This window comes from Fukomys damarensis, unplaced genomic scaffold (genome assembly GCF_012274545.1).
Source record: "Fukomys damarensis isolate Sample0158 unplaced genomic scaffold, DMR_v1.0_HiC HiC_scaffold_36, whole genome shotgun sequence".
Classification (NCBI taxonomy): domain Eukaryota; kingdom Metazoa; phylum Chordata; class Mammalia; order Rodentia; family Bathyergidae; genus Fukomys; species Fukomys damarensis.
In genome coordinates this window covers 16,408,259-16,427,854 of record NW_022900948.1, presented here as the reverse complement: position 1 = coordinate 16,427,854, position 19,596 = coordinate 16,408,259, and the positions used below count along the sequence as shown (strand labels likewise).

The following is a 19,596-nucleotide window of genomic DNA, read 5'->3' as shown; positions in this document are numbered from 1 at the left end:
GCAGGGAACACACAGGAAATAAAAAAAAGGGACAAGCAGACTATAGCACCCCAGGCGACAAATGACATCTCAATTTTTGCAAACTGGAATTAATATTTCTCTTGATGAGGTGAGAAAGGAGAAAGAATGCATCTGTCGCTCTTCCTTTAATGTTTTCAGGTGAAAACACTAGAGTATATTGATAGCTGTCCAATAAAAATAAAAGCATCTAATTGATAATGTGAAATAGGAAAAAAAGGTCTAAATGGTGTAGAGGAAGTAGGAGAAGGGAAAGGAAAAAATACGAGAAAAGGAAAAATGGAAACAAAGTCTTTGTAAATCAGGAGGGCTGGAGAATTCGAAGGGAGGGCAGGGGAATGGGGAAAAAATAAGAACAAGATGCACCATGTAAAGGTACAAGTTCCCAGTGAGGACTGTAACTGTACTGTATACCTAAAATGTTCCAATAAACTTAATGGAAAGCATCAGTACACAAAAACCTACATATAAAAATCCGGGCACAAACTTACGGTTCATCCACTACGAAATGACATGATCGGGGTCGCCGGGACCGCGGCCGTCCGCGGAGGCTCCCCCGAGCCAGCCAGACGAGGGGCTTTGGGTTCACCTTAGCACCATTCCACCCCAGTCTGGGACCGGCAGCCTGAACCTCGCTGTTCCATGGCCCAGTGACGTCGGAAGTGCCATATAGGACCTCGTGTCCGGGGAGTCGCTGCCGGCCAAAGTTGAGGGCTCTGTGCGGCCCGGGTCCTGGGTTTCGCAGAGTGTACCTCGGTTCTTTAGCTTTTCAATATGAGCTAAGGAAGGAAACAATTAGTATTTGTAATGAGGCCTGTTTTTCGGGGAGACTTTTAAATTACTCTGGGGTACCTCTGTGAGTGTAAATTCTTAATGGTCTGCTTGTGGATGAGGCCTGGCAGGCAGCCTTTGACATGGTCGAGCTAAGGGTCCCTGGGGTTAGAGTACAGGCAGGGAAGAGTGGTTTGCAAGCTGTGGGGGAGTAACGTTAAGTCCAATTTAAAGGAAGTAACGAAGTAATATGTCAAATCAGAGACCTTCTAAAGATGCGAGGCATGAAAGATTAAGAACAATTTGTAACCGGTGCCAGCGATTTAGCTCGGTGGTTACGCTGCCTGCCTCATAAGAACAAGGTCCCGATTGCTCTCCCAGGTACAAACACACACACTAAGAGAGAGAGAGATGTATATATTATGCATGTATATGTGTATGTATATGTGTGTGTGTGTGTATATATCTCAAAACCAAAATTCTTTGTATCAGTTTAAGGTTCTGAGGAAGCTCCCCACTCCTTTTCCTCTTTTGCCTTCATGGTATCCCCCAGATTTAGTTTTAAACCAATTATATACCAATTTTTAAAATGTTCAGTGAGTCAAGTGTGGTGGCAACACCTATAATCCCAGCAGGCAGAGATTAGGCAGGAGGATCACCCTGAGTTTGAGGCCACTCTGGGCTGTTTACTGACACCTTGTCTCAAAAAAGCAAAACAACAATCGTAATAAATTAACATTTTAAAGAGGAAAAAAGTTTTAGGATTATGGAAAAGGCAAATAACTTTACTGTGTGTAGCTTCCTGACTTCATTTAGGACAAGGGAATATGACAATGGTGTGTGACCTACAGTGTCACAAGAGGTCTTAACTATGTAGTTGTGGGGACCCTGGAGCTGTGCAATGATACTTTTACAAAAACTACCACATCCATCCCAAAGCTAAAAGGCTCTTATTCAGCATTCTCGGGGCTTGATATATTTCTTATTTAATCCCCAGTCAGCCCTGTGAAGTAGGGGATAGTACTCATTGAACAGATAAGAAGCAGGGTCAGACAGCACAGCCAACAAGAGGTGGAGCTAGGGTTCAGACACAGATGGTTCTGGCTCCCAAGGCTGCCATCTCTCTGCCCACCCTCTATCAGTCTGGACTGGAATCGTAGCATGGGCCTTCTGTTAAGGGATAGTAGGTTTGGAACAGTTGCAGATGACCTGTAATACCAAATAACATGCAGACCTCTCCTAGCAGATTAAGGGAAGACGCTGGAGGAACCTTGACTGGGGGTCTGTGCTAGAGGGAGTAATAAACTGGTGGCTCGCAGGGGAGGTGATATTGATCTTAGGGAGGGTCAGGGCACATCTCCAGACCCTGTCCTCTGTGCCCCACTAGGGGATGAAGGACCTGTGATACATAGCTAACAAGATAAATGTATGTTTTATGAGATTAAGCTACAAAGTAATTAATAAACATAGCCACAATGCACATCAAATAAAAGAAAGCAAAAGAGCCAAAGGAGGAGAGACTACAGACAGGGCACTGTGCCTTCTTACACAGCCGGTGCTGGCATGCACCTCAGTGAACAAAGAGCATGTGTTCCAGTGACATGCTTCTTTGTCAGGGGCTTCACTGCCAGAGGCATAAATAACACAGAACAGGGTGTGTCTCTCCCCTGCCAGAATCTATGGGACTGTCCGTCCACAGGCCCACAGGGGCTCTGGTTTTAAATGTTGGTGTACTTAACATCATTTGTGCATGTGTCTGTGTATGAGAAAGACACAGAATATATAATTGTATCTACTTTGCAGTTATGTTGTCCATGGATTAATGGATTGGAACAAGGGCTGGAAGAGACTTAAGGAACAGTGAAGACAGCTTAGTTTGTTAGGAAGACTAAACTATGGGTAGATTTCTTTTTATGTCTTTTGATAATGTTTGCCCAATAAGTATAAAAGTATCTAGTAATGCGAAGCTTTGGCACTCCACTGAGTCTTTTTTTTCATTGAGTCTTAAAACTGCCTGATAATCAGGATATGTGTGTATTCCAGTAAGCTCTAAGATGTCTGAGAACACTCTAAGCTAGTTTGTAACTCCTTGGACCAGCTCCCCACACTAAATTGTCAGATGACTCAGCTTTTACAAACTTTGGGGTTACACACAGACTTCAATAAATATGAAAATGAGAGTGAATAGCCCCACTCAGGCATTGGTTTAACTGGCCTAGAAATGAGTTGAACAGAATGGATACATTTTTTTCCTTAGGGCATACAAAGGTGATGGATAATATAGGGTAAGGAAATCAGTACTCTTTTAAATACTAAGTATTGCCATGCTGTCCCTCTCTCCCATACACACGTGTATACACTGGTAAGAAATTTCCCCTGGGCCAGGTGTAGTGGCACTCACCTGTAATTCCAGCACTCTGGGAGGCTGAGGCAGGAAGATCTCAAATTTGACCTGACCTGGACAATTTAGCAACTCAGACCCTATTTAAAAAATAAAATATAAAAGGGACTGGAGATGTAGCTCAGTGTGAAGGTCCTGGGTTCACTCCTCACTACCACAAAACAGACTTCCTTACATTTCTACAATATAGTGTATGTGCCTCTGTTTAGGGCAGTTGGGCAACAAATGGTACTTGTTAAAAGATCTAACTTCCCAGTGAGACTGTGAATTTAAATATTTCTGATTTTCTGATAATGGTAATGGAGAAGAGAGGGCTGCAGTGTAGCTCAGTGTAGCTAGGGTGTAGCCTTCACCTACAATAGCCTGCCCAAGGCTCTGGGATTGATCCCCAGCACTGAAAAATAAAAATAAAGAAAATGGAAGAGTATGGGGCTGTTTCTAGAATGAACATAGTAAATACTCTGCAAATGTGTGGTATTGAAAAATGTCACGTGTACTAAACATTATCATCTAGGTAATTTACAGACAAAAGAAAGGGAGAAGCAGATATTTAGGTGAAAATGTGTTAAGGAATGAGGTCTTACTCATCTAACTGTGCAGGCAGTTCCACATCCATTAAAGGGCCTCTGTCAGAGGACCCAGCTTCCTTTCTGCTCTTGTCTAGCTGTAGGTTCCAGGACTTCCTGAGGCAGCAAGAGAGAGCTGCTACTGAGAGTCAGGTCTGATATTTATTAAACACCATCTTTATGCCAAGGACTATGAGTGATACTTTTGTGTATGTTTCCTCACAGTTAATCCTGGCAAAGCTCCCTGAGAGAGCTACATCTTTTTTAGTGTTTAGGAAACAAGTGCAAGGAAGCCAAGTGGGTTTGCTGAAACTCACATACTAGCAAGAAGCTGGATTTTTCTGTCATTAAGGACTCACTGATTTGTTCTCATACTTTGATCCACTAGTCCTCAGATCTGCTTCTGAAAAAAACATTTTTCCCCCTGCTTTAGGATCTACATGTGCCAGGCGTGTTGGCACAATGCCTATGATCCCAGCACTGGAGGGGGTGGGAGGCAGGCAGGAGGGTCACTGTAAGTTCAAGGCCAGCCTGCACTACATAATGAGACCCTGTCTTGGAAAACTGAAAAAAGGTGTTGTGTACGTGTACTAACTCCCCACAGTGAATTGAATTAATCGTTGTATACTACAAACATACCAATAACAAAATATATAAAATAAAAACTCTATCACCCAGAAAAATAAAAAGGACTACGATGAAGCTCAGTGTTAGAGCACACATTCCTGAGGCCCTGGACTCAATCCCTGGTACCGAAAACACCACCAAACAATACTGGCGATCAGATTGAAGTTTTTGTTTTGTTTTAGAAACTTGGCATTTTCCTCCTATCATTCAAGTAAATCTGTATGAATACAATTTTGCTCAATGATTTCCCTTTTACTGTATTTGTTTTTGTATTTTATTTGTGTGTGTTTGCAACCAGGGATTGAGAGGTAGGTGGCAGAACCACTAAGCCAAATCCGGGCTTTGTTTTGTTTTTTGAGACAAGGTCTCACTGTGTAGTTTTTAGGCTGGTCTTGAACTCACAGTATGCCGCCTCCTCAGCTTCACCAGTGCTGGGATTACAGGGATTTCCATTTTAAGAGGACTCTGGTAAGAGGGGAATGCGTTCAATCCCTTAAACTGGCTGTGTGCTGTTGGACAGACCCCATAACCTCTCTGGGGTTCAGGCTGCTCATCTCATCTTAAACATGATCATGTAGGTGAAGCTCCTGAAGCCCAGTAGCTGGCACTATCCTTTTTTGGGCCTGCCACAGTCTGCAAGGCTGTTTTTCCCTCTCCTAAGTCTGGAGCCCCAGAGCTTGCTGGCCTCCTCCAGAATTAGCAAACTGGCCATCAAACTTGCACATCTCTATGCAGCTACCCTTCCCCTTTGGCTGAGGATAAAAGGGCTCATCCCAAACCAATATGTCTGGCACTCAGAAATCTCAGACTCACATTTCCCACAGCTTATGGTCTCACTTGGGAACTTGGAACATGCCCCTGAGCTAGGTTGGGAAATAGCTGAATGCCCCTTCTTCCATAATTACCCAGCATCCCTACCATCTGGACCTTCAAAGACTGCACAGGGGTTTCCTTGTCTTTATGGAACGAAGACTGATCTGAGTTGTCTTTTGCTGATTGAGTACTACCATCTGTTCTCCAGCTTGCCTCACCTGCCCCTGCACAGCCAAGTGCTCTGGACCCTTGGCCAGTGTGTAGGTCAGTCCTCCCTCACTCTGGACCCTGGCACAACTGAGGGTTGGTTAAGTGGTCCCTAATGTGCTAGTGTGTTCTAGTTCATTTATTTTCTCTCACTCTCATTCTCTACTGGGAATTGAATCCAGGGTCTTATACATGCTAGGAAAGTTCTCAACCACTAAGCTACAGTCCCTCAACTTACTAATTGTTCTGATTTGAGGCAGGGTCTTATTAAGTTGCCCAGCCTGGCTTCTAACTTATGATCCTAGCGCCTCAGGCTCCTGGAGGCTGACATTACAAGTGTGCACCTCCACACCTGTCTTCATTAGACTCTTCTTTGATAAAGGCCAAATTTCTAAATATCCTTGATGCTAATTCTTCCTTAAAAACCAGGGAAGCATAGTTCTTGGTTTCTCCTTATATCTATCTGTGTATGGACTATAGCAAACTTGGAAACTAAAAGAAGAAAATAAAAATCACTATCCTTGGCTAGTCTCTGCTCACATTTTAGTGTCTGCTCCTTCAGTCTTTTCTCTGCACACATATGGCACTTTCTCAAGTCTCAGATTGGTGAGAAGAATCAGCTTAATAACAGCTTTTTTTGAGCTTGGAGGGGAGGGGAGCCCACTAAATCAAATATTTGTATCAATTATAAGAGCTGCCCTTATTTCAGAAATAGAAGTGAAGAAAGTATCTAGTATCTAGGAAATATTGTATATGATACATTTCAATTTTTTTCCAAAATGGAGTGATAGTATAACCTATTTGCAGTTAACAATATATTTTGACCATATTTCCATGCCATTGATTAGTCTTCTATAATATATATTCCTTGAGAATATTCTTTTAAAAAATGAATTAGTGTGTGTGTGTGTGTGTGTGTGTGTGTACGTGTGTATTATTGGAGATTGAACCCAGTCAGTACCTTTTCACTGAGCTATATTCCCAGCCCTTTAAAAATTTTTTTTAAAATTATTTTTAAAATCTCAGCATTTGGGAGGCTGAGGCAGGAGCGTTGATGTGAGTTCAAGGCCAGCTTGGGCTACATAGTGAGTTCAAAGTCAGTCTGGACTACATAATCAAAGTCTGTCTCAAAAACATTTTTTTTATTGTTTAAGACAAGGTATCATACATTTCTGAGTTTCCCAGCCGGACTCAAACTTCATCTGTCTGCCTCAGCTTCCAGAGTGTTTGGATTATAGGTGTGCACCACCATGTCCAGAAAAAGAACATACATGCAATGCCAAGAGAAGTATAAAGAATTAAAGTCAGAGCACTGACTCTGCTACCATGAACTAAGCAGCTTTGTTCTGCCACACTCTTTGCCATGATATGTCTACCTTGGAGCCAGCTGTTCACAGACTGAAACACTAAAGGCAGTAATTCACCTATGTTGTGCATCTGACTCCAGGATGTCCAGTATCTGGAATACGCCAGGCCACATGAGTTTTGCAATTACTCTACCCCTGAGTCATATCCTCAACTTCTAGCCCAGACTTTCCCCCTGACTTTCAGACTTATGTATCCATCTAATTACCATACATCTATCCATGGGTAGCCATCCCAGAAGTACTTATAGGGAGCAGGCCAAATCATTATGCCCACTGGAATCGTCAAGTCTGCCCTGTTACCTCGTCCCTGAAGAACTGGCAAATTAAAGCTGCAATTGATGCAGAGGCTTGAAAAATGAAGGGTGCTAAAGAAAAAGCAAGGCCATATAGATTGTTTTGGGATAGAAATTTTTAGGGACATCACAGAAAGGTAAGTGACTACACTCATTCTGCAACACAAGGTACAAAGTTGGAACCAGAAAGTTGGCTTTTCTGGACCCCAGGGCCAGACCTGTAGCCTGCCTTCCCTCAGATGGCCCACATTTGGTAAACAAAAAGAGAGAGAAAGAGAAGGGAGGGAGGGAGAGAGGGAGAAAGAAAAGTCAAACTAAAATCCCAATCCCTACAGTCAACCACTGTTAAACTTTTTCCAAGCTATTTCTATGAATATAGAGGCATACTGTAAAATAAATGATTGTATATAAACAGAAGCCCACTATAAATGGGACTATAAATGGGATTTTCTAATATGCTTTTCTTTTTCACTTAGCAATAGATCACAGAGATTGTTCAAAACCAATAGATCTACTTCATCTTTGTGGTATGTGGGGGATGCTGGCATCAAACCAAGAGCTTTACGCTAGGCAAGTGTTCTACCACTGAACTATATCTCCAGCCCTTTTTAACTCTGTTTTGAGATAGGGTCTTGGAAAATTCCCTAGGCTGACCTCAAACTTTCAATCCCAAGTAGCTGGGATTACAACCATGGGCCACCATACCTGACCTGTACTTTATTTTTAAAGGATGAATCATATTTTATTGTATGAATGGAATGTCATTTATTCACCCAGCTCCTACTAATAAACATTTAGGTTCCTTCTAGTTCAATATTATATATAATGTCTTTGATAATAAATTCCTTGAAATAAATTCCTAGAAGCACAGTTATCTGAATGAGAGGTATATACATTTCAGATATCCAAATTCCCTTCAAAGGTTGTATGTTTTTTATATTCCCATTAGCAGTGCGCAGGTCTTTCTCTCATTCTAGTCTCAAGGAATTATTATTTACAAAATCATTTAGTTTTATTTTCTTTCTTCTGTTTTGTTTTGGTCTGATTTTTTGAGACAGGGCCCGCTTATGTAGCTTAGGCTGTCCTTGAACTCAGATTCTCATGATTCATGGTGATCCACTTGCCTCAGCCTCTGGGAGTGGTGGGGTTATAGGTGTGTATTACCACACCTGGCTCTGTCAATTTGTTTTCAAAGAAGTTGCCAAAATAATTCAACAGAAGGGGGAAAAAAGTCTTTTCAACAAATGGTGCTAGGACAATTGGATATCCATATCCAAAAGAATGAAATTGGACTCCTTACCTCACAGAAAAATTAACTCAAAGTGGACCATAGATCGAGTTAAAAATATGATTCAGAAGAAAACACTGTAGTAAATCTTTGTGACCTTGAATTAGCAAAGCTGTCTCAGATGAGTCACCAGAAGCACAACAAGCAAAGGAGAAAACAGATAAATTAGAGCCAGGCATGGTGGTACACACCGTAATCCCAGCACTTGGAAGGCTGAGGCAGGAGGATCTCCATGAGTTTGAGGCCAGCCTGGGCTACAGAGTGAGCTCAAGACCAGGTTTAACTCTGTAGTGAGACTCTGTCTCCAAAAAAAAGGAAGTTATACTCCATCAAAATTAAAAATGTGCTTCAAATAGTACCTAAGAAAGTGAAACAACCTTGGTGTGGTAGCACATGTGTGTAACCCAGCACGGTGGGAGGCTGAGGATCACAAGTTCAAGCAATTTAGCTCAACCCTGTCTCAAAATAAAATTTTAGAGGACTAGGGATGGGGCTGGCGATTTAGCTCAGTGGTTCGGTGGCCTGCCTTGCAAGTGCAAGGACCTGGGTTCAATCCCCGGTACCCGCCCCCCGCCAAAAGGCTAGGGATGTAGCTTAGTGTGAAGGCCTTAGGAATCCCACTTCAAAAGCCCGTGAAAACAAGCACATCTTTATACCTTAGGAAAATGCAAATCAAAACCAGTGAGATCCAACCTCACACCTTTGTGCATTGCTGGTGGGAATGTAAAATACTGTTTAAAAATATTTATTTTATTTAACTAATTTAGCTTTATTATTATTTTTAAATGGGTTTTGCTGCTCCTGCCTTAGCCTCCCAACTGCTGGGATCACAGGCATGCACTACCACTCCTGGCTTGGTGTAGTTATTTTAGGAAACTCGGGCTATCTCTCAAAAAGTTAGGTGTTGACTCACCATCTGAGCCAGGAATTTTACTTTTAGATACTGTATACCCAGGAAATTGGGAGTATGGGTCTACACAAAATTTGTACACAAACGCTTGTAGTAGCATTAGTTGTAATAGCTATAAAATGAAAACAACCCCAAATGTGCATAAACTGATGAATGAAAATTGGCATATTTATATCATAGAATGTTACTTGGCTACAAAATGGAATGAAATGCTGATCCATGGTACAGCATAGATGAGCCTTAAAATATGCTCAGTGAAACAAACAGGATACAAATGGACCATAAATTGTATGATTACTTTTATATGAAATGTCCTAAACAGAAAAATACATAGAGGTAGATAGTAGATGAGTCATTACTACCAAAAATAGAAATAAAGACTAAAATGTACAGTAGACATTGGGAAATGGGAGGAAAATGTACCATTGGGAAGGGGAACAATGGAGGGAGGACGGAAAAGGGAAGGGAAAAATGGAAATGAGTTTTGTATGTGGGGAGGGAAAGAGGAGTTAAGGGGGGAAGGAAGAAGTGGAATGTGTTATGTGCAGGTACAAATTCCCTATGGTGAATGTTATCATTATGTATATCCAAAAAGTGCCAATAAATGTTTTGCTTAAAAAAAAAAGTTTCAGGTAGAGTGACTCATACAGGCAGTCAAAAGAAGTGGTTTTAAAGGACATAGGCCCTAGGGAAACAAGGCAATATTTCAGAAATATAAGACCTCTCAAAGAGGACTTCCAGGATTAAAGGACCCTCAAGAAGCCTCTTATTCTCGATAGGATAATCCTACAAGGTAAGGTGAGCAATTTTACTATTTTTGTGTGTGGTAAAATTCATATAACCATTTTATTGTATATATGTATGTATTACATATGTATGTATTGTTTAGTACTGTGGATTGAACCCAGGGGCTTTTTACCACTGAATTACATCCTCAACACATTTTTTTTTTTCAAAAGGAGTCTTGCTAAGTTGCCCGGGCTGTCCTCAAACTTGCAATCCTCCTGCCTCAGCTTCCAGAGAAACTGAGATTATAAGCATATCATGTGCCACTGCGTCCAGCTTCACATAGCCATTTTAAAGTGGAATAGAACTCAGTGTCACTAATACCTTCACAGTATTGTGCAAGCACCACTGCTTCCTAGCTCCAGAAAATTTTCATCACCACGAAAGGAAATCCTGTACCAAATAAGCAGTCACTCCCATTCTAGCCTCCTCCAGTCCCTGGCAACCACTAATCTGTTTCTATGGATTTGGTTATTCTGGACATTCATATAAATCAAATTATAAATGCATAATCTTTCAATACTGGAAAAAGTCAAATAACATCTTAATTTTTCTGCATATGTGTAGGTGTAGGAGTGCTGGGATCCCTGAGAGGTGAACAGACCACAGTTTGAGAACTGTTGGTCTCTAGATTCTATTTTGTCCAAGGCACATGGATCCAGCTCCCTGTGACACCTTCTATTTCAAGATTATCATGTCTCCATGCCCACTTCAGATCTTCCCCACCCTGCCCCGTGTCAACTTCTTACCTGGTGATGAATCTGTCAGCCCCTTTGGCAAATTTGAGATTAGCCTGTCACCAATGGGTTCATGTTCTGAATTTCTCAAAGGAACCGAACAACCAAATAGTGAGACATTCTTACTGGTAGTAAATCTGAATATGATTTTAGCAAAAAACTGTACAAACTTATTTCCAGTAAAATTCTGATCCCTATCTGTCACCATCATTACATTTCTGTAATCATACCAATTTTCATTTGTTTCCCTGTGATGAGAGCCACCATGTGCTTTTAAATATCAAGCAGCAGCCCATGCCATGAATTGCTAACCACTTTCTCCTGTAATGATCACAGCTTACTTTATTCTTCAAGTATTCCTCTCTTCTATAATTAGTACGCTTATTATACAGCATATTCAAATGTTAATGTGCACACTGTACTGATGCTGTCGTGAGACTCATTTTGCTCAGGAGCTAAAATTATGTTGCCATTCTGCTTGGTGCTACGGGTTCTGTGCTTGGATCCCATTTTCCACATGCCAGGAGCCAAGGTTATTTAATTAGAATGCTGAGCTGGAATAAGGAGAGTGTGACACTTAATATAGAACCTGTAAACTAAATGAGATCAGCTAGCACAGGTCCTACATACCTGAAATTAGCTGTCTATCACTCTGGAGGCAATCCATGTGAGCGCATATTTTGACATTGTCCCTCCATGGCCTGCATTAAACTCTGCATGGTAGACCCCTGGAAATTGTAGTTCTGACCACTGGAAATATTTTAGTGGAACTGAGTTGAAATCTGCTTAAATTTTCACTTTTTGGCCTTTGTTCTTCCCTCGGAGCTCTGTGGTAATCTTTCAGAGACTGAAGACAGCAACTTCATCCCATGGTCTCACTTTTCCCAAGTCTTTAATGGCAGCTTCCCAGTCCTTTTACCATCATGGTCAATCCCCTCAGTCAGAGCTTGTCAGTGCTCCCTTTCTTTAAAAAAGAGAAGTGCTCAGAACCTTGTGAAACAATGCTCCAGGCATCACCTGTTTAGTGTGGAAGTGAGCAGGTCAACCAGCCCCTGTCAGGTGCTGTTCTATGGGTGCTCTCCAAGAGTACATAAACTTTCCTACTCAAACTAAAGCTACCACTGAGTGTTTTAAAATCCTATCTTGCCATTTAGGCAATTGGCCATTTAGACCCAAAAATAGAATGGGAGATTTGTCACCATTATATATCATCCTGTTAAATCTGGCCAAGTGCTTGGGACAGCCAAGAAGTATTTCTATATTGACTCCATCTTTTCCATCTGCAAATGTAAGCCCCCATCAATATTGCTCTTTTTATATGAATCAGAATTCAAAACTCTTGACAGAAAAGGCCTCAGAGGATGGAGTCCTTCACCTACTGCCAGAGATGTTGAATCAAAATATTCATGTAGGGTTGTGAATGTAGCTCAGTGGTAAAGTACTTGCCTTGTGTGCATTAGGTCCTGGGTTTGATCCTCAGCACATACAGAGAAAAGTGCATGTGCAGGTAGGCACACACACAGACACGTGCTCTAATACACACACACACACACACACACACACACACACACACACACCTCGGTCCTAAATGTTCCATCCTCTAACTCATGTCATCAGGGAGGGAAAGCACCAAACATATTCTGAGTTACTAATGGCTGGTCAAAGTAACCAGGAAAAAGAGAGGAGACAGTGAATAAAGTATCCTGAAGGGCTAGTATGGCAGGACAGAAGACTGAGAAGGTATTTTATCGTGGCACACGTGTCTGCCCAAGTTGGGAGGCAGCAAGGCTGAGTCAAATGAAAGACAGTCCAGGAGTCCGAGAGAAAATCAATAACCAGGAAATAGAGCTAATGTTGGAAGCGGGAGGGTAGCCAATTAGTGTGTCAACCTTGGTGGGAAGAGGCAGAGGAGAACAGAGACAGGCAAGGGTCACCTGGAGAATGGAGCTGAGAACAAGCATATGAGACAGAATCTGGGAGATGAAGTGGACTCCTGAGCTTTCCAGTCCAGTATGGCATTCACTATCTACAAGGGCTGTTTCAGTGCTTAATATGTACTCATATGTGACTAGTGTCTGTCACTGTTCTACTATTGCAGAAAATTTTGTTGACAGTACTGTTTACAGCATACTAGAAAAAGGCTAAATCAGGCAGAATATCATTTTAGGGTTCTGATTTTTCCTTCACTTTTCTTCAAGACCTAGCTCCTGTCAATTTTTTGAGGATTAAAAAACCATGTATTTGTATGCTGTAGAACATTCTGAGTTATGCAGATCTTCGTGATACTATTTGGATCTAGGTAGGACTTAATGTGGTGGTCCTAGAATAGCTATTTGTCAATTCTTTTTTTTTTCCTCCTGGTACTGGGGATTGAACTCAGGACCTTGCACTTTCCAGACAGGCACAGCACCACTGAGCTATATCCTCAGCGCTATTTGTCAGTTCTTAACTTTCTTGTGTCTGGGGAAGGCATCCTCCTTGAGAAAGCCAGTAATTTGGGGTTAAGACATGTGGAGGCAGGAGATGAAGGAGAAAGGAACCCTGGCCCAGTCAGCCAGAACTGCTGAATCCACTGCCCCTCCGTAGTTGCAAAGAATAGTCAGTAAGTTAGTAACGAAAGCTTTTGATCTGCTGTCCACAACCACTATATAAGTCCATCCTAGCCAGGTAATTGAGAAGTTAAAATCAAGTTTGCATTTGTTTGATGCAAGATATCTTGTCATCCTACCTGTGGGCTTGCACTAAATTTCAGTCTGTTTTTCTTTCTCTTTTAATTTCCTGTCCCAGAAGTTCTTAGAATTTCTAATAAGGTATATCAGTTCTACCTTCTGAATCTCTCTAGAATCTGTCACTTCCTTCAATAACCTCAGTTCATTTCTCATTTCTCCTTTCCCACCCAGCCCCCATACTGCCAATCAATGCTCTAAGAAAGAGCCAGCCATGACATTATCCTCCCCAAACCCTTCAGTGGCTCCCTATGACATCATAAAGGCCAGACTCCTTGGGTCCCCAGTTACCCCTCCTGTCCCAGATCTTTCCACTGTCTGTTGCATAGTAGACACTCCAGCCTCACTGGTTCCACGTGCCAAACCAAGGTGCCCAACTGCATCTCTGTGCCTTTGGACTTACAGTGTTCTATGTCTGAAATGCCCCTTCTCCTTTATTCCTTTGTGAATTTCTACACTCCAGTTAAGTTTCTTTTTAAAACTCATCTTCTGAGGAGCCTTTCTGAGCCCTCGGACATTTCAGTGATCCGTTTGCTGTGGCCAGAGGCTGTGGGTAATGGTCGTCACGCATCCTATATGATGACACTCATGGGCCTGTTTCTCCCTGTAAACTGTGAAGTCTTGAGGGCAGGTGGTATGTCTGACTCATAGCTCATCCCCAGTGGCTAGCACAGAATCTTACTTATAATCAGCACTTCCTACTAGGTGCCCAGCAGAATGAACAATCTGCGTCATTCTGAGTCTCTACTGTGACTGACTGGAAGATGAGGAATATTGTCTGTGTGGCTTGCCGCTGCCATGTTCCTTGGGGTTCACCCATGGCCTCTGGACCAGTGGTCCTGCTGATTGCGGATGTGGGTGGAAGTGAGGCCTGCAGCTGTTCCTCCTGAAAGCCTCTCTGTCTGCTGGCTGTGACCTGGCAGTGCAGCAGGCACAGGCCCTTTCCTTGTCTTTGCGAAACAACACTGGATCCCTTGAAGAGTGCTCTCATAGGGACCATCTGTGGCTAACTCTGTATGGGAGAAGAGGCAGAAGCCTCCTAGTAGAATAAGGAATGAAACACTGCTCCTCTTACATTGCCATCGGTGTGTCCTGGCTAACAAGAGTCTCTCTCTCTCTCTCTCTCTCTCTCTCTCTCTCTCTCTCTCATAACAAGAGTCTCTCTCTCTCTCTCTCTCTCTCTCTCTCTCTCTCTCTCCCTCTCTCTCATATAAGGTCTCATTCTATAGCCCAAGCTGGTCTTGAACTCTCGATCTTTCTGCCTTACTCTCCCAAATGCCAGGATTACATAAATATGCCACCATACCCAGCAACAGCAGCAATTTCTTTTTAAAAATGTAACCCATACCTTAATGGTTTTCAAGACACTTCCACCAACACCATCTTCTTTAGCCCATTATTTACCTTGAGGGAAAGAAGAGGCAGAGCTAGGGTTATTATTTACAAAGACTCTAATAAATCAGAAAGGTAAAGTGATGGCTTGGTGTGACACACTATAAGCAAAGGCCTGTAAAAGTGAAGTCTTTCCCAGGGGCATGAAGTAATAATAACAACTAGAATATATAGGGGTTATGTTTTTAAAAAAAATCTTTACTGGGTTTTCTTGCTAACAGATACTTCAAGTGAGAGACTTTTTCTAATTGAATCTGTAAAAGAAGTTCAGTCATCTCTTTGGAAATTGGACTAGATGACATTGAAGACATTTCTTAAAATCTATGAGGTTTGGTATTTGCTGTACCTCAAGTTCATGTAACTCCAGAAATGATTAACTTATAAGTAATTTCCAAAACAAAGAGCTCTCCTATCCAGACCTATATCTCTGCCTGGGACTTAGCAAAGTCTCAAGCCCATTATTTTTGACTCTGTTGCCCACTTGTCAATCTATTCTTCGCACTCCTTCTGCTCCCTACAACATGGCAACTCTATTACTTGTTCACTTCCTCTATCAGCCAAAACCAGTATTTATAGTTGGAGAGGCCCTTTCTATACCAGACGAGAGAGCAGAACTGTCATTATGCATTACTGAGATCTTCACTGAGTTCCCACTAAAGGAGAATTAAACCAACTGGACCAGGGAAGTTTCACTTGTGTATTCCTTCTCAGAGAGATGATTAAATCCAGTAGGGTATTTGGTAGTGGATACAAGAAGGGAGTTTTGACAGTCAGTATAGGTACACAATTTTCTGGAAGGGACCATCTGTTTTTGTTCGATAAGACAAAGTTATTTAGGATCTGTCTGACAAGTTTCTTTCCAGTCACCCTGCATGAGAACAAAGTATCACACATCTATCCCTACTGGGCAAAAACAGTAGCAGCTGGATAGAAATAGATACCCTATCTATAGTCTAATTCAAGAGTCCAGGCTCTATCCACTACACCCACACTCTTCAGGTGATACTTGTTCCTTTTAGATAGCGGTCCCTGAGAAGTGAAATGCTGTTTCCAATTTTAATGGTGAAAGTTGTATCAATTATAAGTATAACATTCTATTTTTGTTTCATCAAGAAGTCCAGGGTCCCTCAGGTAGAAGAATTATAAGTAATTCTGGGTTTTCCTGGAAGTCTTTGAGGATGGCTATTCTCTCCGGGTTGGTTTTAATTTCTCTGCTGAATTCCAAGAACATTCTGTCTTTTAAACAGAAGAGCAAGATGAGCTTCTGGCTGAAGGAGCAGCTTCATTCTGAAGTCTGGGAAGGCCTGCCACCTCCTTCACTTCCGGTGGAGCATGAGACCTTGCTCTGTGACTCTCACACAGGTGTCTACCATGGCTAGGTAAGGCCAGCCTCCTTAGAATGAGGCAAGTGCTACCAATGAAGGGTGACAATACTGAACACAGAGAAACAGAGATTGTCCTCATGTTGAATTTTCTCATGAGATATGCTGATAAAATCAGATTGGATCAGGTCCTCAGCTCCCTTAAAGGTAAGTACAAATGCTTAGAAGAATGACAGACAAGAAAGACCTGAAAATATATTTTCTACCTGCAAATGGCACTCTGTCTCTTCCTTCCCCTACCTGGCTAAAAATACAACCAGTATCACTTAAGCAAAAAAAAACCCCAACATGTGTTGAGCAGCTTGTGATAGAATATTAGTGAACTGAGTGCTTGGTATGCAAACATCCAGAAGGGGACTTGAAGAGGGAAAACAGAAAGTTCAAGAGAATTGGGGAGCAAGGCAGGCTGCCTTCCTGGAAAGTGGTGGTGCTGAGGGCAGGACTTGGTTGACAGACCGGGATGATGCAGTTGCCACTCATGTCCACCTAGGGGCAGCAGTCCAAGCCAGAGGCACCTGCCCTCTGGTTCAGGAGCCAATTGTGCTGAATGTGTGTCATATACCAGACTCTGGCAAGCACTGGAAACTGAACTGTTGGAAAGGATGATATTTGCCAGCAGCAGTCCCTTTTGGGCAGGATCTGGTCTAGGTTTTTCCAACTCTGAAGCCCAAGTCAGGGGACAGAATGCTGGAAACAGGATATTGAAATTTTCAAACAAAGAGAACCATCCATCATGTTCTAGCATATATTTTATGCAGGGAAGCTAAAACTTCAAGGGACAAAGAAATTACTTAAACTAAAAGGCAGACATTCAACTAGAGGCCTCATGGAGAGTAACTAATATGAATGACAGTGGGCTGGTTTAAGGCCATGGAGTGAGCTTGGTCCTTTGTGCTGTCCCTTTTGAGTATAGACCAGCCCCTGCAGCCAGGTGTAGTGGTGCACATCAGTAATCCCAAATACTCAGGAGACTGAGGCAGGAGGATCACAAATTTCAGACCATCCTGGGCAACCTAGCAACATGCTGTCTTGAGAAAATTAAAAGGCAGAGGGGGAAAGGAAGGAAGGGAAAAGTAAAAAAAAGAATAGAAGGAAAAATGGTAATAAAGCTTTTGTCAGTAAGGAGGGGAAAAGGGGTTGGAGGAGAAGAGAGGGGGAAAAAAGAAGAATCAAGGAATATCATGTACAGGTAAAAATTCCAATGCGAATGTTATCATTATGTATATCTAAAATGTTCCAATAAAATTAAAAATTTTTTTGTTCCAGGGATCAAACTCGGGACCCTTCACTTGCAAGGCAGGTGGTGGAACCACTGAGCTAAATCCCTGGCCCCCAATAAAATTAACTTTAAGAAAAGAAAAAGGAACTGGACATGGTGGTGCATGCTTGTAATCTCAGCACCTGGGAGGTTGAGGCAGAAGGATTGCTGTAAGTTTGAGGCCAGCCTGAGCTACATAGTGAGTTTGAGGCCAGCCTGAACTATGTAGCGAGACCCTGTCTCAAAAAATAAAATAAAATAAAATTCAGGGATGGGGAGGTAGCTCAGTGTGAAGACTGTGGGTTGAATGCCTACTATCAAAATCAAATGAAACAAAACAAATAAGAAAAGAATAAACTGTCTTCTGCAAAGAAGAGTTTGGTTTTAGGACAGATTTGGACATGATAAGAAAGAAACTCTGAAAATAAAAGAAGTCACAGGTTAATTACACAGGTCAGTTTTTCCCAAGCTGTAGTACATATGCCACTTGAGGCAGTGCACAATTTTGGATAAAATATCTTTTACTCTAATAGTTTGTTATTTTAATGTGTCTTAGAATAAACTTAATTTGTTATCAAAACCTATAGGGCCAGGAATTTAGTTCAGTGATGCTGCTGTCTGCCTTGCAAGCACAAGGTCCCGAGTTTGATACCTGGTACCAAAAAAACGAAAAAACACCTATGCTTTCACAGGTGATGCTACTGGCTTTCTACTTATAGTGATGATATAAAAATTTCATTTTAAATGCTTACAGTAATCAGGATTTTATTTAAAATATTACATTAATATATAGGAAATGTTATTACAAGAATATGGCAAAGCTCAGGAAGGTGGAGTGTTAATGGTTGGAAAGTGTGGGAACCGCTTCCTTAAGCCAGGGAATAAGGTGGCTTGATTCACAGACAAGTGAGTTCAGACAACTGAGAACGCCAGATAGGTGAAGGCAAGTAGAGCTGTCGGGATCTAGTTCTGGTTCTATTTCCACTAAGTCTAGGTGACATTGGTTTCTCTCTGGGTCCCCATTTCTTTATAAAATGACCCCAATTCCCTGCTTATCTTTGTTATTTGGTAGAACTGAAGCAGTTGTCACTACTGAGACTATGAACCATCAGAATAGCTCTCATGTTAAGATCTGCTTTGTGCCAGGCGATGTGCTGGATACCTTCCCTAAGTCACCATTCGTTTTGTTTTGTTTTGTTTTTTGAGACAGGGTCTCACTATGTAGTTGAGACTGACCTAGAACTCTCTATGTAGCCCAGGCTGGTCTTGAACTCACAGTGATCCTTCTGCCTCAGCCTCCCGAGTGCTGGGATTACAGATGTGCGCCACCATGCCCAGCCCTAAGTCACCATTCTTACATCTCAGAAGAGCTTTAAGAGGTAGAGTTTACAATGCCTAGTCTGGATGTGATGGAGTCGAGACTGAGAGATTTTTTTTCATTGAGTTTATTGGTACTTTTTAGGTATAGGGTATAGTTATATTCATCATTGGGATCTGGTGCCTTTACATGACAGATCTTGGCTTTTTATTTTTTCCCCATATCCCTGTCCTCCCTTCACCCCCTCCACCCTTCCCTATTTACAAAAACTTTGTTTCCACTATTTTGTTTTCTCATATTTTTTCTTATCCCTTATTTCCTTTCCCCTACCCTTCCCACTTCCCCTACACCTTTAGCCCCTTTCTTCCTATTTCACATTGTCAGTTATACTATTTGGATCTTATTTACACTTTTAGTTTTTCACACCAGAGAAACTATTTGGTATTTACACATGTGTGTCTTATTTATTTCACTTAAGAGTATGGCCTCAATATGCATCCATTTTCCTATGAATGACCCTAGTTAGACCGAGAGATTTTAAGTTACCTATCCAAGGCCACAGATCTGATCTGGATGAACTGAGATCTGATTCCAGAGCCTGCGATTGTGCTGTGTCCTAGTCATCAATCCCTGTGCATGGCTGAAAATTAAGGTCAAGATCATCTCTTCCAGGAAGGCTTCTTTGGCTCCATCCCTCTGGCTTGTTCTGTCTTGTTTAGACATCTTGCCTCTGTGT

At 41.9% G+C, this 19,596-nt stretch overlaps 1 protein-coding gene and 1 long non-coding RNA gene across 4 annotated transcripts in view; one reads left to right on the top strand and one right to left on the bottom strand.

Moving 5' to 3' along the window:
• Positions 1-744: 744 nt before the first annotated feature.
• Positions 745-13,717, bottom strand: LOC104855525. The gene is made up of 3 exons (XR_778432.2): positions 13,513-13,717; positions 11,415-11,748; positions 745-797 (listed from the first exon to the last, which is right to left on the bottom strand). It is a non-coding gene; the product is annotated as an uncharacterized LOC104855525 (long non-coding RNA).
• Positions 13,718-13,824: 107 nt separating this feature from the next.
• Hemgn (hemogen) overlaps positions 13,825-19,596 on the top strand; it is a 30,009-nt gene continuing 24,237 nt past the window's right edge. For all 3 annotated transcript variants that reach the window (XM_010614404.3, XM_010614403.3, XM_010614402.3), the window contains exons 1-2: positions 13,825-13,879; positions 16,150-16,281. The gene's annotated coding sequence lies outside the window, so the exon portion shown is untranslated. The remainder of the gene's footprint in view (positions 13,880-16,149; positions 16,282-19,596) is intronic.